Source organism: Dama dama, chromosome 16 (assembly GCF_033118175.1).
Source record: "Dama dama isolate Ldn47 chromosome 16, ASM3311817v1, whole genome shotgun sequence".
Taxonomy (NCBI): Eukaryota; Metazoa; Chordata; class Mammalia; order Artiodactyla; family Cervidae; genus Dama; species Dama dama.
The window spans coordinates 11,632,214-11,657,866 of record NC_083696.1 but is presented as its reverse complement, the minus strand read 5'-3'; the positions used below and the strand labels follow the sequence as shown (position 1 = coordinate 11,657,866).

The 25,653-nt window shown below is 37.4% G+C and overlaps 1 long non-coding RNA gene across 1 annotated transcript; it reads right to left on the bottom strand.

Moving 5' to 3' along the window:
* Positions 1–1,755: 1,755 nt before the first annotated feature.
* Positions 1,756–25,653, bottom strand: LOC133071382 (uncharacterized). Its single transcript, XR_009696415.1, has 3 exons — positions 25,515–25,653; positions 24,236–24,315; positions 1,756–2,915 (listed from the first exon to the last, which is right to left on the bottom strand). It is a non-coding gene; the product is annotated as an uncharacterized LOC133071382 (long non-coding RNA).

Below are 25,653 nucleotides of genomic sequence, written 5' to 3'. Positions count from 1 at the left end.
TAGGTGACAAGAGACATTAAAGAACTAATAAGACTTCCTTGGTGGTCCAGTGGTTAAGGCTCAGAGCTTACAGTACAGGGGACATAGCTTCCATCCCTGGAGGAATAGTAATAGGAAGATCCCCCATTACTTTCATATTCTGAACAATTTTAATAAAGTCTTTTTCTGCTTCAATCATCCAGAGTCCATTTTTTGTGGCATACAATTAATCCCTCTAACTGATAAAGCCCTTCATTCCTCCAGTTCTTTTTATGATCCAATGACTGTGATGGTTCCTAAAACCTATATTAAACCTTATACCCCGAACACATAGAGTGGATTTTCCATACAGCTTTATTGCTTTTTGTATGTAAGAAAAAAGATATCTAGAAAGCTCCTCTAAAAGTGAAATAGTGTTACATGTCAGAAGGACAGGAGAGGAATGAGAATGGGGGTGGTCAAAGGGGACTTAGTCTTTAATCAGTAATGTTCTGACTTTTTAAAAAAATTTAATAAAATGAATGTATTACTATAATGTGGGTACAATAAAAGTTCATTTAAAAATAATGCAATTTGAACAGCTAACACAGACCTAGCACTAGGTCTAGGTATTACTTATTCAATAGTATTACTTATTCAATAATACTTGCTGGAAGAATGGGGGAAAAATCAAGTAACTCCAGGCTGTTATTTTATAGATGAAGCAGATAACACTGCACACAGTGAACTGCTGTGCCATGGCCTGGAATGTTAGGTATTCACATTTGAACAATATATATACTGGAAGTTAGGCAGTGGAGTGGAACTAAAATGTATGAAGACATACATGGTCACATGACTTCTAGATGTCTGTATACATTTAGAGTCACTAGTTGCAGTCAACAGAATAAAATTATGGCTGAATTGAGTGACAAGAGCTTTATTAAAATTGATTAGAAGTTTGGAGAAGCAGGCTCAAGAAATGGCAGGAAGTGGGGAGGCTGAGCAGAGTAGCCCAGAGCAGGTGACACCAGAGGACCAGTCTAGCAGACTTTGCTGCTGCCCCTGAAAAACGGTTAAGCAACTTGCCCAAGATCTTACAGCTACGAAGTTGTAGATCTGGGGATGAAACCCGGACAGTCTGATTCCAGGGTCTTCACCAGTACTGTACACTAACCAATTCAGCCAAATGAAGTCCACAAAACCTACTGCGTTGAGAGGTATGAAAGGAATGTTTATGGTAATGGGAATGATTGCTTCATATTCTGTTGCTGATGTTTTTTATGACTTTTCGTGTTTACTCTGAATGCTTTCTCTAATCTATCAGTACTTTTAAAAAATTACTTATTTACTTGTTTTTTGGCTACACTGCAGGGCATGTGGAATCCTAATTCACTGACCAGGGATGGAAGCTGTGCGCCTTGTACTGTAAGCTCTGAGTCTTAACCACTGGACCACCAGGGAAGTCTTATTAGGTCTTTAATGTCTCTTGTCACCTACAGGACACAGTAAAGATATGCACCAGAACAACATTCTCCCATCACATCTTGTACGTTGTCTGTAATGATCCACTAATGGGAGGGAAAATGCACATGCAACATTTAATGGCAGTGAAAATTGATGAGAAGTCTGGATGGAGAAAAGGATGTATTTGCCACCAAAATAAAGGAGACAAAAATTTTAAATGACTTGATAATCAGTTTAATTAGACAAATAGATAAGTTACTGTTTTAAATCTACCACACTCTAAAATTATCCTTTTCTATGGAGTATTTTGTGCAAACTCTTTCTATATAGATAGATTGAAAGAGAGAAAGAGATTTCATGAGTAGCATTAATTCAAAGTAAAATATAGGGTCTTTAGATTCCACAGGGTGTTTTCAGTCCCTCAATAACTCAGCTCTTTGGAAGGAGCTACCAAAGAGTACAACTTCTATTCTGCCTTGTGAGAGGGAAATTCCAGTGGTCTACCATCTTTTTCAGTGACAAAGCATTCTGGCTGAGTGAAAACAACATTCTTCACAAAATAGACCAGGAATATGAAGAAGACCCAAACTAAACAGTGTGCATGCACTATTTAAGCACAACAGAACACAAAAAATGTCTGACAGCAAAGATTAACTCCATTTGTTACATATACTCCAGCAACATATGAACCTCAAACATCAACTTCTTCAACAACTTCCACTGACAGTTATAAAAATCACATCAACTTTCACCAGTCTAATCTGTTATTTAGGGATGCCAGATTAAATATTTATAAAAGAAGAAGAAATCATTTACTTCTTTTGTTTATTTGATGATGGCGTGCACCTCATGGTATGTAGAACACATATGTCTTAAGAAACAATCTATATCTTTCCACATTCTTGAACAATTCTGGGAAAATGAGATTATTTTACACAGTTAGAAAACTGAGTAGAAGTCTCCCTCAGTCTTTAAAAGTTCTCTGGTCATCTGATATACTTTTTAGAATTTGGACAGAATAAAACTTCATGGAAACTATGACAGTACCCAAAATGTTTGCAATTGAGCACAGCTATTACGTTATTCTGTTATCTCTGCAGATTATAGTAGAGAGACCATCCTTGTTATTGGGACAGAACTATTTGTTAATACTAAGGCAGCATGACACAGAGAAAAAAAAGAATTTGGAGACAGATCTGGACTGGAAAACATATCATAAAGAATGCCTGTCTGTCTATCCATAAGCCCCAGACAACCCACTGTCTGAAGAGATAGAAACACTTCCTTCATTCCTCAGGGAGGGATTACTTCAAAATGAATGAAAAGCCTATAAATGACCAGGAGCTGCTTCAAAACAAGAAGGTAGCTGCTGCTGCTAAGTCTCTTCAGTTGTGTCCGACCCAGTGCGACCCCAAAGACAGCAGCCCACCAGGCTCCTCTGTCTCCGGGATTCTCCAGGCAAGAATACTGGAGTGGGTTGCCATTTCCGTCTGCAAGAAGGTAGCACAAACATCAAATTATTAATTCTACTATGGGCTGCAGTTCTTTATTCTTGGCACAGAGATAAATATGATAGCTTTTACCCAGTTTGCTGAGTGGACAATCAACTTAATAAAATACAGGATGCATTCAGTATTTATAATCTGGTTTGGAAATTCTGAGCACTAGTAATTTTTGAAGTTATGTATTATTTTGATCTTAGTGATTTGGCTACTTGTGTTAAAATAAAAATTCACTTCACATATTCATTTATTATTTATGTCCCTCCAAATTTCAAAAATGATTTTCAGAGACAGAAAAAGAAATGAAAAGAAAGACTGAGACATTGAGAGGATGTAGGAAAGTAAGTAAATATAAGAGAAAACAATGTTGAGAAAAAAATATTTCAATTGAACACAAGACTTAGATATTTTCACCAAATAGAGGGAAATAAAAGGTTTTGGTATAAAACGGTACTGCTTAGTAACTTCTGCAGCAACTTTTCCTGAACACACACTAAGACTGTGATGAAGATTCAGAAAATTATGAAACTAGCAAGATTAATAGACAATATAATAGAAATGTGTGGAAGGAAAGGAATTTCTACCAACTAAAACGTCGATGGAGTTGGACTGAGAAAAAATAATTCAGGGACTCTCTAGCTTCATTATGTGAAAAAAGGAAGGGGCTCTGCTGAGTTAAAAGATGACAAAGAAGACACTTCATCCCTCTCCTAGTCTATTTCTCTGGCTGCATACAAGAAGAAGCCTATAGCAAAGGCAGAAATGGGAAGGGTCTTGGTAAGAATGCACAACACAGGCTGTGATATTTCAATTGTTCTTGGGTTCAAAAGGGGAACTAAGAGAAAAGCATGATTCACGCCAGCAGAATGCACTCTACAAGTATATAGAACATAATGAAATTTTGGCCAAAAGGCACGCAGTGAGACAGTATTATAAAAAACATACATGTTGACTGATGAAACGAAAACCAAGTCTAAATAGGTCTTATCATTTTTTAAAAAGGAAGAAAAAATTTTTTATTTCAATTTTAAGTAAAAATTTTAAATAAAGTATTTTCAACATTTTAGTATTTTTATAAAATTTTTTATTATCAATTTTTTTATAAAACAGAAGAAAAATATAAATAGGCCCTAAGAAAGAAAGAAATGTGTCACAAAGAAAAAAGACTATCACTTTGATAATCTAATAGAGCATTACTTATCTTTGAAAATGATATTTACAAGGAATCAAAGGAAAATTTTAGAAAACCTGGCAATCCTAAGTAGGGTCCAAGGGGACACAGCAAGTATAGAAGAGAAAGAAGAGACAAGTAAGAATGCAACGAAATGAGAGCAAAGGCAATAATTAGAGATAAACAGGGATTGAGTGAGGGAACAAAGAACAAAATAGAAACTAGCAGAATTAAAATCTGTACTGGAGACATTAAAGAGAAGGAATGACATGGAAAATAAAGCAAATGTGGAAAATAACTTGAGCTTTCCTAATATGTAGCTGTAAAGGACAAGTGCTAAAAACTATGCAAGAAATTATAAATATAGAGCACTTAGTTGAAAATCTAATCAAAGAATTAGTTATGGTCACCCCAACAAAATCAGAACAGTTTTAGAAGTCATAACTTGGCTGAGCTTAAAAGCGAAGAATTACAATATTCAGACCAAAAGCAATTAACAAGTTCTAAGAAAAATTAATGAAAAGAGACCAATATCAAATTTCCTCCATTACAAGGATAAATATCCTATAATTTTTCAGGGGCAAACAGATGTTATATCCACAAAGGAAACGTTTAAGATTAAAAATTTAAAACCACCACCACCAACAACAACAAAAAATATCATGCTGGCCTCAAAATTCTCTCTAATAAAAAAAGTCAAAAGAAAGTACAGAAAAGGCTATAGAATTTCCTGGGGGTAAACTCAGGGCACAAAAATGCTATTTCCACATGGTCATTCCTGTGTAAAAGAAAAAACAGTAATTCCAGGCATGAAAAAATCCAGAAAATACAGAATCCAAGTGTCTTTTTTTCTCAGAATAAATTTTCCCTTTTTATTTATAAAATATATAACAAGTTTATTATCAACAAATTTTCAAATAAGCAATCGAAAAGGTTAGAATCACTCATACCTCTACCACCCAGAGATGACCATCCAGTTTCACTTAGCCATCTGTCACAAATTGTTGTCCTTCTCATTAAAAATTCTCCTACAGCACCATTTGTAATGTTGGGGTTAGGGGTTAGAGTTTATTCCAATATGGAAAATAAATTTTAAAATATAGTTGTGTCACAATTTTTTTATTTACCAATTCCCTGTGACCCAAGTTTCAGCTGGGCTCACCTTTGGAAAGGCACTGGTGAGTCCAATGCTCTCTCCCTTCCCAAGATCCTGCAAATTCCTAGGGGATTTAAGTTCCTTACCTCTGGCTCTGAGCTCTAGCTCTCCTCTGAGTTCCTTTGGAATATGATTGCCTTGGCATGCTGTGTCTGATCCTGTCATCTCTCTGCTTAGAACCTTTTAATAAATAATTTTCCATTGCCCTTGTAATAAAGTATATATTATTCAGCTTAAATTACACATTCTATTTGTGCCTCCAGCCTCATTTCCAGACTCTACTCCCTCCACTGCCTTCCCCGCTTCTTCCCCCTATGCACCAACAATACGAACAATTAATTTCAGTTTCCCAAATGAGTCTAATTCCCTCTTACCTCCAAGCCTTTAGCAAGTTGCTCAAAAAATATTTACTCATCTACATTTTTGACGCTTTCCTAGAGACCTAAAGGGCCTGGTCCAGAACAAACAAATAAATCAGTGGAACAGAATGTGCAGCCAGAAGGCAGACTTTAGTATGTATAAGAATTTAATATATCATAAAATGGTGTCACACACCAGTGAGAACATAATAAACTATCTAACAAATATTGTTGGGAACATTGGCTTCTACTGGGGGGAAAAAGTGAAGAATAATAAAGTGAAAGCCTCACCTAATAGAATGTATAAAAATTAACAAACCAGACTAAAAAGTTAAACGGAGACATGAAATCATTAAAAACCAGAAGTAATTACAGCTGGTTACTTAACAGGTCTTAAGGTGTGAAAGAAATTTTTAAGCATATAGGCAATGGAGAAATCTTTAAAGGAAAAATGTAACAGATCTGATAACATGAAAATTAGAAACTTTGGCAATTAGGGAAAACAAAGAGAAAATAACAAACTGGGCTGAATGCAATAAATGCTCTATGTGTCAGAGGGTTCCCGGCTCACCCAGAGAAAAGGTCCAAGTCCATACACCCTTAGTTCTCCGGCCTCATCTCCCACCACTCTTAGACCCTTCCCCCACCTCACTTGACTCAGGACCATATGGATCCCTATCTGTTCTTCAACCCCTCCTACATGCTGCCACCTCAAGATCTTAGCTTTTGCTTTGCTCTCCTCTAGTTTTTCTTTTTCCCCGGTTACCTGCAAATCTTGCTTCTGCATTGCTGTTATTCGTTTCCAACTGCTGTTGTAACAAATGACTACAAACATGAAAACACCACACACATTTGTTATCTTATAGTTCTGAAAACCAGAAGTCCTAGAATCGAGGTGTCAGCAGGCCTGTATTCTTTCTAGAGGCTCTAGGGGAATATCTGTTTCCATGCCTTTTTCAGCTCCTACAGGCTGTTTGCATTCTTTAGTACATAATCCCTTTCTCCAACTTCAAGCCAGCAACATAGCATCTTCAAATCTCTCCGACTCTGCTTCTGGTATCACATCTCTTTTTTTTTTTTTTTCCATTTATTTTTATTAGTTGGAGGCTAATTACTTTACAATATTGTAGTGGTTTTTGTCATACATTGACATGAATCAGCCATGGATTTACACGTATTCCCCATCCCAATCCCCCCTCCCACCTCCCTCTCCACCCGATTCCTCTGGGTCTTCCCAGTGCACCAGGCCCGAGCACATCTCTTAACGGACTCTTCCGCGATCTTCTTACAAGGACCCTTGTGATTACATTGGACCTATCTGGATAATCCAGGAAAACCTTCCCATCTCAAAATCATTAACTTAATCAAATCTGCAAAGTACCTTTTATATGTAAGGTAACTAACATGTGTGTGGGTTTTAGAGATTTGCACATGGGAATCTTTGGAGGGAAGCATTATTTTGCCTGCAGAATTTCCTTCAGATACCTGCTCAAACGTTACTTTACCAAAAAGACTCTGACACACCTAAATAAAATAGGAAGAGCGTCTGCTCCAACGCAGCACCTGACCTTCTCACTGTACTTTACTGTTTTGTGTAATACTTTACACCTACTAATCTATGCAATCTCCATTAGGCCAAAAGGACTTTGTTCTGTTTACTCATGGACGCTCATAGCTAGAACAGTGGAAAGCACATGTTAGGTGCTCAATAAATTTGTTGAACGAATAAATAAGAAAAAAATAAAAGTGACTTATTTCTAGGGAAAAATTTTAAAAGGGGGAAATACCAGAGGTGATAAATTATCTCTTACATTAAGACAGAAGTAGCTAAAAGGAAGGGAGTGAAGGAGGCAAAGAGGGAGAGAGGATTACTACCTTTCCTTAAAAAGTTAATGAGTTACCGGCCGCTGAAATTTTCACTAAGTCACACATTAGATTTTCCTTAAATTTTGGCCAGAGCAACATAAGGCACTGTACTGGAGGCAAGGTGTGAGAAGTGTGCACACTGGGCAAGAAGGGTCCGCTTCTCTCACGCTCCTCCGGCCTCCACGGTAACCTAGGGAAGGCGGTCTGAGCAAAATCAAAAAGGAAGAGGGGAAGAGGATTGTTGAGCCCCCGTGGTTGGTTTACAACGGAAGTCTGTTACACCATGATTTGTAGTCCCTTATTCAGCAGGAAAGAATCTTGGAAAAACAAGCATCTTGTTCTTGGAATGTCAGAGAGAATCAAAACAATTCAAAATCCAATCAGCAGCTTTGAGCAAAACACGTACTCTTTTCTTGTGCTAGTTTTGAAAAGTAATTGCTCACACAGTAGATTTTTACCAAGCTGGAAACTACTAGGATAATGAAAAAGTCTAGGAAAAACCTGAATCACCCTGGCTTCCTAAGATTTGGGGCTGCTGCAGGGCTGCAGGGTATGACAAGGGAGAGCGTGGGAGGGGGAATGATGTGTGAAATGGAAGACTGGGTTCTGGCAAAGGGAGTGCCTGCTCTGAGATTTTCATAGCAGAATAATTACACTTGAAACTTTGCTTTTACTTTTCCTTAAAATGCATGAGGCCACACGATTGTTCCAGTCATTCTTGCTGCATAAAAATTATTCCACAATTTAGTGGTATATAAACTACACTGGTTTGGTTTTGCTCACAATTTCAAGAGTCAGGAATTTAGGAAAGATTCTCACTTGGGGTCTCTCATGCAGATGCATTCAGATGTCCACTGAGGCTGCAGTCATCTGAAGGTTTGCCTGGCTGAACATCCAAAATGGCGTCATCACTTGGCTGGCGAGTGCAGCTAAGCTTCTGTTGGGAGCTCCACCGGCTACTCACATGGTCTCCAGTGCGGCGCTCTCAGGTAGTTGAATTTCTTACAGGGTTTCTTCTATCCCATGATAAAACATGGCTTCTTTATCCCAAGACAGAAATGTGGAAGCCACATGGCATTTTCTGACCTTGCCTTGGAAATAACACACTGTCAATTCTGATGCATTCTCTGAAATACCAAGTGAATTACTAAGGTAAGCCTGGATTCAAGGGGGAGGAAATATTGATCCCACCTCTTAATGAGGTATGCCAAGCAACTGATTCTCTAAATAATTTTTAACCAGTTTGACAAATTGTTCCTTTCTCCCTTGGTATGTCCCACTTTGGATATTGTTTGACTTGTTCTATGTTGAGATATTTACTCCTTACTTCATGGGATACATTGCTAATTCTTAGTTGTTATCTCTGAAATTTATTTGGTGTTTATGGAAGACTCTTCCCTCCAAAATTCACTATACACTGAAGGTTGAGGCTACCTGATGCTCTAGCTTCCTGTCTCATCCTGAACTGACTCTGTCAGTAGCATTTTTTCATAGGCAACTCTGTCTTTTCCAACCCAGTGATCATCTTTTGTGGCAATGGAATAATGAACAAATATGCTCCTTTGGATTCCTCATTATGTGCCTTTAAGATGCCATGATGCTTCCTTTGAAACACCATTCATCATTTTCCTAGAGTGAATATGCCACTCATATTGTCATTTAATCACTTCATACCAATGCTAGGTAAGGGGTAATTACTAAGTCAATTTGAGCTATCTGTACTTAATTCCACCAAAATTTATCTTATGGTATCAGAATAATATATAGAATTACTCACCAAAAAAAAAAAGATAGTTGTGAAAAAAAGGCTAAACAAGTTCTTGAACTAAGCCTGGCTCATCTCCCGAATTTGTATGCTGAGTATGCTGATTATGGACCCTGTCTATATACCACTGAAATCATAAAAATCATTACAGTGTCCTCGGATGAGCACAGACACCAATGGCCTAGGTAATTAAGAGGCAATCAGCATAAGAAAGACTCTTGGATTTTGATGGAGGTCAGTCTGACATGATTTTAATAAGTGGCCCCATTGTTTTCATAATCTATTTCCTTCTTCAATATTAAATTTATAAGAAAACATGAAGATCTTTAAAAGAAGCCTTGAAGATTTAATTTTCATTTTCCAGATTTTCCAGATTAGGGGAAAAAATATTTGTTTTTACAATATATTGCTTCACAAAATGGTTTTTTATAACATCTAAACTGTTTAGATTGCTTTGGGACACATTTTATGTCTTTTAAAAAACAATAACAACAGCTGAACCATGTATTACAGTAATTTTGTGACCCCCTGATTCTGTGTGCTGTCGGCTTACAAATGGTTTCTTTCACATTGCCACTGTGAAATTTTTTCCAACGAATCTTGTGAAACATAATGAATATCTGTATATGGGATGTAAGGGGCCAGGTCAACCTCCAAACTTCATTATGTGATCAATTATTATTTCTCAAATATTTAACATGCACAATGAAAATGTGCATGACCGTGTGGCATGAAAGACCACCAGCCTAAGACAGGACCATCTACTGGATCCAGATAAATAAGCAAAACCAATGTTCCATGTCTGTAGCCTTGTAAGACTACTTGCTGGAGCTTCATTTCTGCTTCTTCTCACCTATTCTTCCCCAGTGCTTTTGGTTCTCAGCAAAACTCCTAGATGACTCCAGAAATCTCTCTCCAGTGGCCAGGGCACCTCCTTAAACCACAGCTGCTGTCTCTCCCAGACCCTGCTACTCCCACTGGTCTGCAGTCCTGGGCAGGAGGAGCAGCAAAAGTCAGTGAGGTATCCCCATCCCCAAAATGGGTTGTACTATTAGCAGAAAGATGGAGACTCCAGGAGCACCTAGGTACAACTGCATGTGTCTCTTATATTTCTGTTTCCTAGGATGAGACTTATCAGAAGTCTCTAAAGAGAAAAGAACTGTCCACTGTTTTTCAAAGCTAAGAAATAATTGATTACATAATAAGTGGGAAAAAATTGAAGAAGAGATAGAAAAAACAAAGTTTTTTTCTTTAAACTGAGGACATGGGATAAGCTATAAATGTTACAGTAGTTGATCTGCTAATCCCTTATTGCTCTGTCTATTCTAGATGAAAAGATTAGTAATACTAGAAACTAGAGTGAAGTTCAAATGCCTAGGAGTTTGGGTATTTTTTACTGTAAATAATTTTAGGAAAAGTCCACCTCTGGTATGCAATGAGCTGGAGATATTTTTCATGAAAAATAAAATAAGAATGCCTTTTATTAATATTGGTATTGCTTTTTAAAAATTTACAAAGAGTAACAAAATACATTATTCCATTTGATTCTCAAAACAATGCTGTGAAGTAGACAGGAAAATGATACTGTGATCCCCATTTTAAATATGAGGAAATTAAGACTCAAAATTCATGAAGCCCCTGTCCAAGACATTATAAACAGTAAACAGTGATATTTGGTTTTGATCTCAGTTCAGTGTATTTTCCATTATAGCATAATGGCCTATATATAACTCTATCTCTCTTTTTTTCCCTAGAAAAATGAAAGCACTTTGGTTTTAAAATTTTAAAAGGTTGTTGGATTTATAGGAAAAAAAACCTCCTTTTTAAAATTGCATGAATAATAGATCTTCATTGGAGAAAAACAAGAGAAAAACTTGAAAAGAGGAAAAAAATCTCTGGATTACAACCCAGAGATAATAATACCTTAAATTAATAACTTGGTGTATTTTCCTTCAGACTATTTCCTATGCAAATTTTCCCATGTAAATAACTGCATATTTGCTTACAAAAATTGTATCATTTTTATAGATTGCTTTGAGCCTTGCCTTTTATTCTTAATGTATTTGAACTTTCTATGGTTAGTTGGTTAAAACTAAACAAAAAAATGGTTAAAAATACCATTATTTTGATAACTGCATAATACATCATAGCATATCTTTATTTAAACAAGCCCCTAAAATACCATATTTAGAGTGTTTCCAAATTTCTTCTATTACAAATAAGTAATGTGAATACCAAAATCAAATTGATTACATTCTTTGTAGCCAAAGATGGAGAAGCCTGTATACAGTCAGTAAAAATAAGACCTGGAGCTGACTGTTGGCTTAGATCATCAACTTCTTATAGCAAAATTCAGGTTTAAACTAAATAAAACCAGGAAGAACACTAGAACAGCCAGGTATGACTTAAATCAAATCCCATATGAATTCACAGTAGAGGTAACAGATAGATTCAAGGGACTAGATCTAGTTAACAGTGCACCTAAAGAACTACGGACAGGGGTCCATAATATTGTACAGGAGGTGGCAAACAAAACCATCCCCCAAAAAAGAGAAGCAAGAAGGCAAAGTTGGTTATCTGAGGAGGTCTTACAAACAGTGGAAGAACGAAGTGAAGTGAAAAGCAAGGGAGAGAGGGAAAGATACATTCAATTAAATGCAGAGTTCCAAAGAACAGACAGAAAAGACAAGAAGACCTTCTTTAAGGAACAGTGCTTAATAATAGAAGAAAACAACCAAAGGGAAGGACTAGAGATCTCTTCAGGAAAGTTGAAAACATCAAGAGAGCATTCTGCCCAAAGATGGACACAATAAAGGATCAAAATGGTAGAGACCTAGTAGATGCTGAAGAGATCAGAGGAGATGGAAAGAATACATGGAAGAACTGTATAAAAAAGCTCTTAATGAACCAATTACTACGATGGTGTGGTTAGTCACCCAGAGACAGACATTCTGGAGTGCGAAGTCAAGTTGGCCTTAAGAAGCACTTTGATTAACAAAGCTAGTGAATGCAATGAAATTCCAGCAGAACTATTCAAATCCCTAAAGGACAATGCCATCAAGGTTTTGCATTCATTATGTCAGCAAATCTGGAAGATCCAGCAGTGGCCACAGAACTGGAAAAGGTCAATCCTCATCCCAGTTCCCAAGAAGGGTAGTACCAAAGAACAGGCAAACCATCATACAGTCATACTTATCTCCCCTACTGGTAAGGTCACGCTTAAAATCTTGCATGCTAGGCTTCAGCATAATGCAAACCAAGAACTTTCAGATGTCCAAGCTGGCTTTAGAAAAGGAAGAGGAACTAGAGATAAAATTGCCAACATTTGCTGGATTATACAGAACGGAATTTCAGAAAAACATCTATCTCTGTTTCATTGACTACCTAAAGCCTTTGACTGTTTGAATCATGACAAACTGAGGAAAGCTCTTAGAGAGATGGGAGTACCAGACCACCTTACCTGTCTCCTGAGAAACCTGTATGTGAGTCAAGAAGCAACAGTTAGAACCCTGTGTGGGACAACTGGTTGATACAAGATTGAGAAAGGAGTCCAACAGGGCTGTCTGCTAATCTATACACTGAGCACATCCGGAGAAACGCCGGGTTGGATGAGTTACAAGCTGGAAATAAGACAGGTGGCAGAAACAACCTCAGAGAGTCAGATGATACCACTCTAATGGCAGAAAGCAAAGAGAAGCTAAAGAGTCTCTTGACAAGGGTGAAGAAGGAGAGTGAAAAAGCCAGCTTAAGACTAAATATTAAAAAAACTAAGATCATGGCATCTGGCTCCATTACTGCATGGCAAATAGAAAGGGGAAATGTGGAAGGAGTGATAAATTTCCTCTTCTTGGGCTCCAGAATCACTGTGGACAGTGACTGCAGTCATAAAATCAGAAGATGACTGCTTCTTGGCAGGAAAGCAATGACAAACCTAGACAGTGTGTTGAAAAGCAGAGATACAATTCTGCCAAGAGAGGTCCGTATAGTCAAGCCTATGGTCTTCCCAGTGGTCACGTGTGGTTGTGAGATATGGTTGTGAGAGCTGGACCATAAAGGCGGCAGAACACCAAAGATTTGATGCCTTCAAACTGGAGTGCTGGAGAAGACTCCTGAAAGTCCTTTGGACAGCAAGGAGATCAAACCAATCAATCTTAAGGGAGATCAACCCTGAATATTCACTGGAAGGACTGATGCTGAAGCTGAAGCTCCAGTATTTTGGTCATCTGATGTAAACAAACAGCTCATTGGAAAGTCCCTGATGCTGGGAAAAATTGAGGGCAGAAGAAGAGGGCATCAGAGGATGAGATGGCTGGATGGCATCACCGATGAAATGAACATGAACTTGGGCAAACTCCAGGAGATGGTGAGGGACAGGGAGGCCTGGCATGCTGCAGTCCATGGGGCTGCAAAGAATTGGACATGACTGGGTGACTGAATAACAACAACAAATGTGAATATTTCCTTAATAAGCTTCAGACAAACCAGAATTAAAGAACATTCAGCAAAATAATCACCTTTACTCCTCAAAAAAAAAAAAAAAAATGAGGTCAAGGAATATAAGGAAAAAATGAAAAATTGCTCCCAAATTAAAGAAGTCTCTCTTTAGAGACTGAGTTTTAAATACTTTTCAAGGTACTATAAGATTAAAAATATTTTATTTTTCATGTTTATGTATTATTTGTGTGAAAACTATTATTCATCTATTACAGCACAGTACTATATAGCCGATTGTGTTAGTTGGATACCCAGGCTAACTTTGTTGGACTTACAAATTGGACTTATGAACATGCTCTTGGAACAGAACCTGTTCATATGTAGGGCATTTACTTTGTAGAAAACCCTTAAGTCTCCACCAAAAAGCTATTAGAACACATAAATTCAGCAAAGTTGCAGGATATAAGATTAATATATAGAAATCTGTTACTTTTCCATAAACTAATAATGAACTATCAGAAAGAGAAAACAATTTATTTTTTTTTGTTTTGATCTCAAAAGTCATTTATTGTAAAAATGCTATCAGTACAAAAATGTGCAGATAGTAAATATCCCCCCTAAATCCAGGGAACACTCACACATTTTCACACACCCTCAAAAAGTACCATTTTGAACCAGCAAAATACTGTGAACCTTAAATCAGCACAAACACATGTATTTTAACAGCTGTACAGTAGTTCTTTGCAAGGAATTAATCTACTATTGGAAAAGACCCTGATGCTGGGAAAGAATAAAGGAAAAAGAAGAAGGGACCGGCAGAGGAAGAGATGGTTAGACAGCACCACCGACCCAATGGGCATGAATCTGAACAAACTCTAAGAGATAGTAAGGCTTCCCTGGTAGCTCAGCTGGTAAAGAATCTACCTGCAATGCAGGAGACCTGGGTTCAGTCCTTGGGTTGGGAAGATTCCCCTGGAGAAGGGAAAGGCTACCCAATCCAGTATTCTGGCTGGAGAATCCCATGGACTATATAGTCCAACGGGTTGCAAAGAGTTGGACACAACTGAGCACCTTTCACTTTCACTGGGAGATAGTGAAGGACAGGGGAGCTTGGCATGCCGCAGTCCATGGGGCCGCAAAGAATCAGACACGACCTAGCCACTGAACAACCACAAACTACTATTGGGTAATTGTGTTGTTTCCAGATTTTTTTCTATCCATATTTCTACAGTTATTCTTGAGCAGTTTTTATGTACTTAGGATAAGTTTCTAGAACTGGTATTGTGGGTTAGAGGACTTTCATATTTTAAAATTGTCATGTATTTTTAAACTATAAAATACATACAACTTTGAAGGGGTAATACAAGATAAAGAACTGAAAAGGTAGAAAAACTATACAGTAAAAAGGAAATCTCCCTCTCCCACTTCCCACCCCCCTTTATCCAATCAGCTCCCCAGAGGCCAACATGTTACCATTTCTCATGGATCTTTCCAGTGATGGACACTTTTTCCCAGAAAGAGAAAACAATTTAAAATCACATGAGAAAGAATAAAATACCTATGAATAAATTTAACCAAGATGGTGAAAGACCTATACTCTGAAAACTATTACAACAACTGATGGAGGAAATTGAAGACGATACAAAGAAATGGAGACATACCATGTTCATGGATTTGAAGAATTACCTTTGTTAAAATGCCCATACTACTCGGAGAAGGCAATGGCACCCCACTCCAGTACTCTTGCCTGGAGAATCCCATGGACCTCTAGAGGAGCCTGGTGGACTGCAGTCCATGGGGTTGCTAAGAGTCGGACACGACTGAGCGACTTCACTTTCATGCATTGGAGAAGGAAATGGCAACCCACTCCAGTGTTCTTGCCTGAAGAATCCCAGGGACAGGGGAGCCTGGTGGGCTGCCAACTATGGGGTCACACAGAGTCAGACATGACTGAAGTGACTTAGCAGCAGCAGCAGCAGCCATACTACTCAAAGCAATCTATAGATTTAATGCAATCCCTATCAAAATACCCAGGACATTTTTCACAGAACTGGAACTAATTCTAAAACTATTTGGAACCATAAAAGACCCTGAAATGCCAAAGCAATCCTGAGGAATGAAGAACAAAGCTGGAGGTATCACATCCCCTGACTTCAGACTATCCTTCAAAGCTACCATAATCAAAACAGTATGGTACTAGCATAAAAACAGATACATAAATCAATAGAACAGAACACAGAGCCTGGAAATAAATCCCCACACTTATGGGCAATTAATCTACAATGAAGGATGCAAAAATATACAATGGAGAAAAGACAGTCTCTTCAATAAGTGATACTGGGAAAATTGGAGTGTCCCATGTAATAGAATGAAATTAGAACACTGTCTCATACCATATGCGAAAATAAACTCAAAATGGATTAAAGACCTAAATGTAAGACTTAAAACCACAAAAATCCTAGGACAGAATGTAAGTAGAATGCTTTTGACATAACTAACAGCAGTATGTTATTTAGGATTTGTCTCCTAAGACAAAGGAAACAAAAATAAAAATAAATAGAAGCTAATTAAATTTAGAAGCTTTTACACAGCAAAGGAAACCACTGACAAAAAGAAAAGACAGTCTGTTGAATGACAGAAAATATTTGCAAAGATATGACCAATAAGGAGTTAATATCCAAAATATATAAACAGCTCATATAGCTCAATATGAAAAAAAAAACTGATTAAATAATAAGCATAAGACTTGAATAAACATTTTTTCAAAGACCTGCAGATGGTCAACGGGCACATGAAAAGATGTTCAACACTATTAATCATCAGAGAAATGCAAATCAAAAACCACAATGAAATACCACCTCATACCCATCAGAATGGCTATCATCAAAAAGACAAGAAGTAACAAGCATTGACAAGGATGTACACAGTTGGTGGGAGTTGTAAATTGGTGCTGTGGAAAACAGTATAAAAGTTCCTAAAGAAACTAAAAATTGAACTACTGTATGATCTAAAAATTCCACTCCTAGATATATACTTGAAGAAAATGAAAATACTTATTCAAAAAGATAAATGTACCCCAATGTTCATAGTACTGTTATTTCGAATAGGCAAGACACATAAACAATCTAAGCGTTCATCAACAAATGAATGGATAAAGTTGACATGCTATATTCCTAAACAGTGGAATATTACTCATCATAAAACAGAATGGAATTCTGCCGTTTGCAACAATGTGGATGTACCTACAGGGTATTATGCTTAGTGAAATATATCAGACAGAGAAAGATGAGATACTTTATATTATCACAAACAGGTGGAATCTAAAAAATAAAATGAATGACTAACAAAACAGAAACCAACTCATAGATACAGACAACAAATTTGGAGTTACCAGTAGGGAGAAGGTAGAGAGGAGGGACAAGACAGGGGTATGGGATTAAGAGACACAAACTACTATGTATAAAGTAAATAAACATCAAGGATATACTGTACAGTATAGGGAAATATAGCCATTGTTTTGTAATAACTTTACATGGAATATAATCGGTAAAAATACTGAATTATGAAGTTGTACACCTGAAATTAATATAACATCACAAATCAACTACACTTCAGTATTTAAAAGAGAAAGAAAAAACAAGTAAGTTCTTTTTATACTACTCTTGTAACTTTAAGTTTGAAATTATATCAAAATTAAACATTACCTCTGACAACGACTAGGAAAACTATACAAGTGATATGCACAAAAATTTGACAAAAGATAAATCAAGATGGAATTCTAAAAAAAATGTACATGGAACCCACAGGAAGGTGAGAAATAGAGGAATCAAACAGAAGCAAATACAAAAATGCTATCTTAAGTTCTAGCATACCAATAATTACCCTCAAAGTAAATATCTAAATACACCGATTAAAAGACCAAAGTTGGCACAGTAGTTTGAAAAATAAAGATCCATTAATATGCTATCTACAAAAAACTCACTTCATATATATAAGAACATAGATATATTGAAAGTAAAAAAATGGAAAAAGATATATTATGCAAACATTAATCCAAAAGTTAAGCCCCCCAAAAACTCAACTGATGTTTAAAGCAAAAATAATAGCAACATATGGGCTGAATAATTACATCCTGGGTAGAGGGTCTCTTTAGTTAATTCTTTATACAGTGGGATATTGATTGGCTGTATTATAAAATGACTTCCAAGTAAACCACAACATACCTGGAATACAATTCCTGGAAGAAATTTATGATTGCCTGATTTTATTACAATGACTCAATGACTGTCACTCTTAAAAAGGAACACAAAATAACTAACATGTAATAAATTGAAATCAGTCTTTTTTGACTACAAAGAAAGCAGTATAGTTGCAAATATTGACCATCTATAACATTACCATAAAGGCAACAGATTAAAATTTAACCAAAATGTGCTATTGTTACTTTAGTTAAAAGTACTACTTTAAATTTGGTTTAATTAAAAATCTTGACTTTTTATTTGGTAAAATCTCAATAATAATATTTATAGAAGTAAAATATAGGCCAGCAATAGCACAAAGAAAGGGATAGGATCACATCTCTCCCGAAGAACCTCCCATTTCACTACAAGTCAAAATTCTTACGAAGTTCTACAAGTCTGTATACCAATTGTCCCCATTTCCTTTGTGACTTCCTCTCCCACTGTTCTTACCCCCTGCTCACTGTGCTCCAATCACACTAACCAATTAGGCTACTCACAGAGAATCCTGAGCAAATTCCCACCGTAAGGCCTGAGTCTTGGTGGCTGCCTCTGTCCAAAAGGCTCTCACACCCAGATGGACAGAGGCGACCCAGTTCTACATGAGGCACATCCAGACAAATCTACTTACAGTTGTAGTTTGTGCACTCATCTCCAACCCTCTTGCCCTCTCTTTTTTTCATAGCATTTATCACCTTTTAACATACTATATTATCTCCTTGTTTAAATTTATAATTTATTTTGTAATGAACAAAATGCTAGACTATAACCTCCAACAGAGTATGAATTTTTGTCTCTTTTCTTGAAAAACGTGTCCCAAGTCCATAGAACAGTGGCTAGTATATAAATGTTTATTTGTTGAATGTATAAATAAATGAAAGAACATTTTAGAGGGAGGGGGAAAAAGAAGAGTGATGTTTGAGACAGTACAGATATTATTCTAAGAACTCAGAGCACAAAAACAGAAGACATGGCTACAGTAGGTGGTTCAGACTCATTTTAGCCTTTTGTATAGAGTATCCTGATGAAAATGGTACTTTAAGAATATCAGTAGAGAAAAGGTTAACAAGTTTAATCTCAAACACAAGTCCAGTTTTCACAAAGAGGAGACCAAGTAAGTGAAAAGGAACACACAGTTTTGCATCAGTCACATCCAAACTGCATATCCTACGCTCAGAGTCACCTTGACAGAAAAACAACATGCTGTTTGCACAAAGCAGCTGGATGTGTGTGTCTATTATTTTCCTTTTATTCAGTTTTAAAAAATTCATTGCACACAAAATGCTAAAGCTAAGGGATCTGCAGACCATCCATTAGCGATAACGAATACCTAGCTGCTGTTTGTTCATTTTCAACTCGCAGACATCTGTAGGCATAGGTGTCACCCAGAGGAGTAATGTAAACAGGTCATTCAAACAAGGAATTCAGGTAGAAAATGGAAACCACTGAAGTACCATTAACGCCCGCGCCAGCTTGCTTCATCTGGAAATGAGGCAAAAGGTACCCACTGTCTGAGCTGATGGTAACAGGACGCATCAGGTTGTTCTGTCCTTCTGCAAGCTTGCTGGCACCTTCCCAAATGAAAACATAGTCAATGTTCATGAACCAGCTCAGATGTGATCTCCTCTTTATGAAGACTCAATGATCCCCACAAACGAATATCTGGCTTTATTATAATTTTAGCCTCCTAGCACTAGGTGGCGCTAGAGGTAAAGAACCCGCCCACCACCAATGCAGGAGACGTTAAGAGAAATGGGTTCAATCCCAGTGTTGGGAAGATCCCCTGGAAGAGGGCATGGCAACCCACTGAAGTATTCTTGCCTGGAGAATCCCATGGACAGAGGAGTCTGGCAGGCTACAGTCCATGTGGTCGAAGAGTGGACTGAAGCAACTTAGCATGCATGCACAGCGCAGCCCTATAATGATATCAGCTTATAGCCCTTATCTTACCTCTGATCTTATATACAGAGAGGGGGCATAAAAACGTGAGAGTACTCTGACTTAAATTACGTCAAATCTACAGATCAACTGATGAAGTTTGTCATTTTTATGATTTTGAAACTTCCAACCCAAGAACATGGTATGGATTTTAACAATTAATTTAATAAAATATTCCAATCTTGTCCTTAAAAGTTTGCAAGTATTTGGTATATTTATTCCTAGATAATTTATATTTTTTCACTATTTTAAGTAATACATTTTCTACAATTACAATAACTGTTGGTTGATGGTATTACATAAGGCAATACAACTGATTTGTGTATACTGATTTTTGTACTAAGCAAACATCCTAAATTCTTTTATTAAGAAGGTGAGGGTAGGATGTTTCAAAAGAACAGCATGTATATTATCTATAGTGAAACAGATCACCAGCCCAGGTGGGATGCATGAGACAAGTGCTCGGGCCTGGTGCACTGGGAAGACCCAGAGGAATTGGATGGAAAGGGAGGTGGGAGGGGGGATCGGGATGGGGAATACATGTAACTCCATGGCTGATTCATGTCAATGTATGACAAAACCCACTGCAATGTTGTGAAGTAATTAGCCTCCAACTAATAAAAAATAAATAAATAAATGAAAATAAAAATAATTTTTCTATAATTTTTGAATTCTCAATGAAGGTAGTATTTGCGAATAACAATAGTTTTGTTTCTTCTTTTCAAATCATTATGCCTTTTTTTCTTTCTTTTTCTTACCTAATTAATCTGGCAAGGATTCCCATTTTAATATTATACATAAGCCATCATTGTAATCTCCTTTATCTAAAAAGAGATACCTTGTTTTATGTTTGCCATTAAAAATAAAGTTTTCCCTATGATTTTGAAGCTAACTTTTTTTAGATTACGGTAGTCTTCCATGATTAGTTTGCAAATCATAAAGAAATGTTCAATTTTATTTTTAAAAATTCTACACTATCAAAATTATCGTTTTTTTACCTCATTTTATTTGTAAGCATGGTGAATTACAATTACAATAAAGTTTCTAGTATTTGAAACATTAGACTAATCTGGCGTTCCTTTAATTAATGCAACTGAGTCTTAATAAGTTAGTTGGTTTTTTAAGAATTTTTGCATCATGGTCATGAGTATGATGATCTATAATTTAGTATCCTTGTCAGATGGTGGTATTATGACTATGTTAACCTCATATCAATCATATTCCATTATTGTTGTTTTTTAATTGCTAAGTCATGTCTGACTCTTGTTGCAACGCCATGGACTATAGCCACCAGGCTCCCCTGTCCGTGGGGTTTCCCCAGACAAGAATACTGGAGTGGGCTGCCATTTCCTTCTCCAAGGAATCTTTTCGACCCAGGGATTGAACCCAAGTCTCCTACACTGCAGGCGGATTCTTTACCACTGGGCCACTAAGGAAGCCCATGTACCATTGGAAATTAAAGCATTATCTCCTATTTACACTTATGTGCTCAATCATGTTCAACTGTACAGACTGCAGCCTGTCAAGCTCCTCTCTCCTTGGAATTTTCCAGGCAAGGATACTGGAGTTGGTTGCCATTTCCTCCTCCAGGGGATTTTCCTGACCACAGATCAAACCCACGTCTCCTGAGTCTCCTGCATTGCAGGCACATTCTTTACCACTTGAGCCATCAGGGAAGACCGAAAATAAGTTTATACAGTTAACACTTCAAACAGACAGACAGTATTTCATGTACATGAAGGACATAGGATTAACTCAAAGGACATAAAAACATATAGAGAAAATTACATAAATTTCTTAAGAGCTATGAAATTAAAACTATTTTAAATAGTGAATTGAATTTCAATTAATTAGTGAAAGCTAGTTTAAATAGAGAAATGTACCATGTTATGGTTTTAAAAACTTAAAATTATAAAGATATAAACTCCTCCAAGTTGACTGACAGACTTATTGCAAACTCAATCAAAATCTGGCATGTTTCATTGTGAGAGTTGATAAGCTGAATTTATGGAAATAAAGATCTAAGAATGCCCAAAATATTCTTGAAAAAGTTGGGAGGACTTGCTTGACCAGATATCAAGACTTACTATAAATCTACAGAAATCAAGATGAGCTTCCTAAGTGGCATTCGTGGTAAAGAATCTTCCTGCCAATGCAGGAGCCACAGGTTCAATCACTGATGTGGGAAGATTCCGCATGCCTCAGAGCAACTATTGAACCTGAGCTCTAGAGCCCAGGAGCTGCAACTACTGAGCCCACGTGTTACAGCTATGGAAGCTCCCACGTCCCTCCTCTCAAGCCCATTCTCTGCAACAAGAGAAGCCATCGCAATGAGAAGTCTGTGCAGCACAACTAGACAGTAGCCACTGCTCAAGGCAACTAGAAAAAAGGCCCACACAGCAACAAAGACCTACCACAGCCATAAATAAATACATAAATAAATACATAAATAAATAAAATTATTTTTAAAAAAAGATGAGACTCTGAAATCTAACAAACCTAGTTCTAAATCCAACTCCATCAATCAGCCTTGTGACCCTGTGCTGGTTAATTAACTGTTCTAAAAGTCAGTAGTTCTAAACTTCACTGCTCTTTGTATTCACCTGGAGAACTTTAAAAGAATACAGATGCCCACATCCCACTTTCAGGGTTTCTGATTTAACTGGTCCAGATGGATGGTAGCCTCACAGTTGTAAAAGTTCCCAGGTGATGGGCTGAGAGCTACTGCTGTAAGGCCTAGTTTCCTTACCTGTGAAACAGTGATGATAACGCTAATAATAATAGCTTATTGGAAGGTTGTTACAAAGATAAAAATATGACGGTGCCTGGGATTCAATAACTTTAAACTCTTATTAAACTGCTCACTCTGTTAGGTTTTGAAGTTTGATTGAAATGTATACTGAAGAGTCACATAGATGACATTTTTAAGAAATAGGATTTGATGACAATCTGTATGCAAAGAACCCCAGTTGTCACGCTCAGGGTAGGCAGGTGGGGGGAGGGGCAGGGGAGGAGACACCGGGAGGGGGCAGCAGGGCAGAGAGAGGACAGGACATAGAAAAGGAAGCAGACCAGTCTTTTGACTTCAGTTATCTGGACACAATCTCATTTACTCTCTGTTGTAATTTTCCAAGTTTATACAAGCAATTCAAAATCCAGTGAAAGGCTTGGCTTTATGTTGACTGGCCTACTGTGGGTGGAATCTTAGCAATGCTGGTGTCTTGTAGATATAATGTTCTCTTTGTTTGAAGATTTTGTTTTCTAACCAAGGAAATGATTAATTAAGCATGAATTCTCCCATCCCCCTCTATGATGTTCTAAACAGCTGGTACTTATTTGGGATATGATAATGATTTTGCTTGGAATCCACGGTGATAAAGTATTTGTTTACTATCAGAGCATATTATATTCATGTTATATGATTTTCTAAGCCAATCAATAATCTTGCATTAGAAATTTACCTTCATGCAAACAAGATTTTTGAAAATTTACTTCTTAAACTCAGACATCAAAAAAATTTTTTCTCTAAATCACATAATGAGTTAGGTACCCCCAAGTCCTAAAGAAAACAGTGTGAAATATCTATAGTTCATAATAACAGTAAATCTTCTTTAGGCAAATCGATCTGGCATTTTCAGAAACTACTTTTATTGAACTAGGTATTCTATTTATTTCCTTAAAATGTCACTTAGCAAATAAACACTGAAGTAGAATGACCACTAAAATACTGTGTGAAGAAGACATGCCTTAAACAAGGGAGGAGCTTGTGGGGGTGGTGAGAACCATTAAGCGAGTCTGTTGACTGGCTTGGCTCCCAGCTAGATTCCATCTAGACCACCTGTCAAACACCAAGAAAAATAAGAGCATTCTGCAGAGGCCGGTATCTCCAGCCCTCTCCTCTGACCACCCTCCTTCCTGACCCCTTGACCCTCCCTGCAGGAGCTACTTTGAGCAACTGTGCCCAGCACCTGGGAGGCAAAGAGCTCTGCAGAGGCCAGCAAGTCAACATTCCCCCAGGAACACTGCGGCTAGAGTTCAACAAATTCAGCTGTGATCCTTCCACACCCTCCACGCAGGCTTGCACCCAAGCCCCTCCTTCTTCACTACTGAAAATTATACTGAAATAACCCAGGCTCTCTTCTCATCCTTCCCCAGTGGGTCCCTACTCTTCTTCCCTCCTCCATGCCTCCCATGTGTGAGGCTCTCCACTGTGCCTTGAGAAACTCCCGTTTCTATAAGGAACTAACTCCCTTTGGTCTACAAACAATTCCTTGAGCATTCCCCCCAAATTATTAACAAATGAAATTATTAGCTTTCTTTCCAAACCTCATTTCATTAGGCATCAACCTTAGATCACCCCCTAAATCATCTAGACACCAACCTCGGAGTGAACATGACCTCCTCTTCCCATTTGACTCTCATATCCAATCTGTGGCCATGTTTACAATTCTATGTCCTCACCTAAATGATTTAAAAAAAAAACAGCAGTATTATTTATTGTGTTTTTACACTAGAATGCTGTGTTCTCCATATCTTAATTGTTTAATTAAGAAATAATTTCCTACTAAGTGATATTCAGATTTTTGACAGCAGCACCAAGTCTTCAAAGAATCTCTTATTTCTCACCAAGAACCATGTATCCCAGTCATATCTGAATAGTCTCCATTGTACAGATTCACTCCCAGACCTTTAATTATGTTGTTTCCTCATTGTGTGGGATGCTCTCAACCTGGAGTTGTCAAGGTTTTTTGGAGACTTGGCTGCTGCTATCTGCTTTACACCCGTGTCTCCAGCATTTCACACAATGCACAGAAAGAGCTCAAGAAATGTTTGTTGTATTAAAAATAATAACAAAAATAAATTACTCAGTCCTCGGTACAGCATGTTTTCTTTAGGCTGATGGTCACCATAGAAACAAATTCCTCAGTTTACACTGACTGGCCAAGCCAGAAAAGAGAAGATATGAAGAATGACAAGGAAGAACTCATGACAATTGTCATGCTGAGAAAGAATGAGAAACTCTTAGATTCTTCTTTCTCATGGGGTTAAAGAACTGTCAGAGGTGGAGTGAAGCAACTGCAAATAGTTTGCTTCCCTATTAATCCTTCAGGGGAAGAAAACCTGTTCTAAGTAGAAGATGGAACAGCTGCTGCTCTCCCAAGTGCATTCCACAAAAGTCACAAGAAAATTGATGAGAATTCAAGTACTCTGATAACAGTAGGAAGAAGCTGCCAACGAAAAACAGCAGGAGAAGGGAGTTGGAGACTTTTCTCTTAGAAAACGAAAGAATTAAACCACATGTATCAGGATGACCCAGTAAACAAAAGTTAGAGAAGATGGCATCAGATGCCCCTGTGATGTTCATGCAGAGTGTAAATGTTGAACAATTAGGAAATTAAAATATAATAATCTCCTCTTTCTAGACCCCCACCTAGGTTGATTTTCAACACCTTGGATGAGATCATTTACCAAGCGATAAAGCCCTTTGTGTTTGCTCCTTAGGAGTTTAGTGATTAAGTTCATTTAGAAAATGAGTGAGAGGCTTTGGAGAGGATAGACATTCCTGACAAAGCAATGTGCAGACTCTTGGAGTAGCTAGATCTTCATGGGGGCTAAAGAAACCCCCTCCTTAGAAAAGGACAATATTTTGCAATACTTACCTGCAATGAAGTCACCGGGTGCTTGTTAAAAATGCAGATTTCTGGACTTCAACTCTTTTCTAGTGAATCAAGGTTTACCCACAGAGCAGGGGCTCAGTGTTGAATAACTAGGATGTTTAAAAAACCAGACAAAACAAAA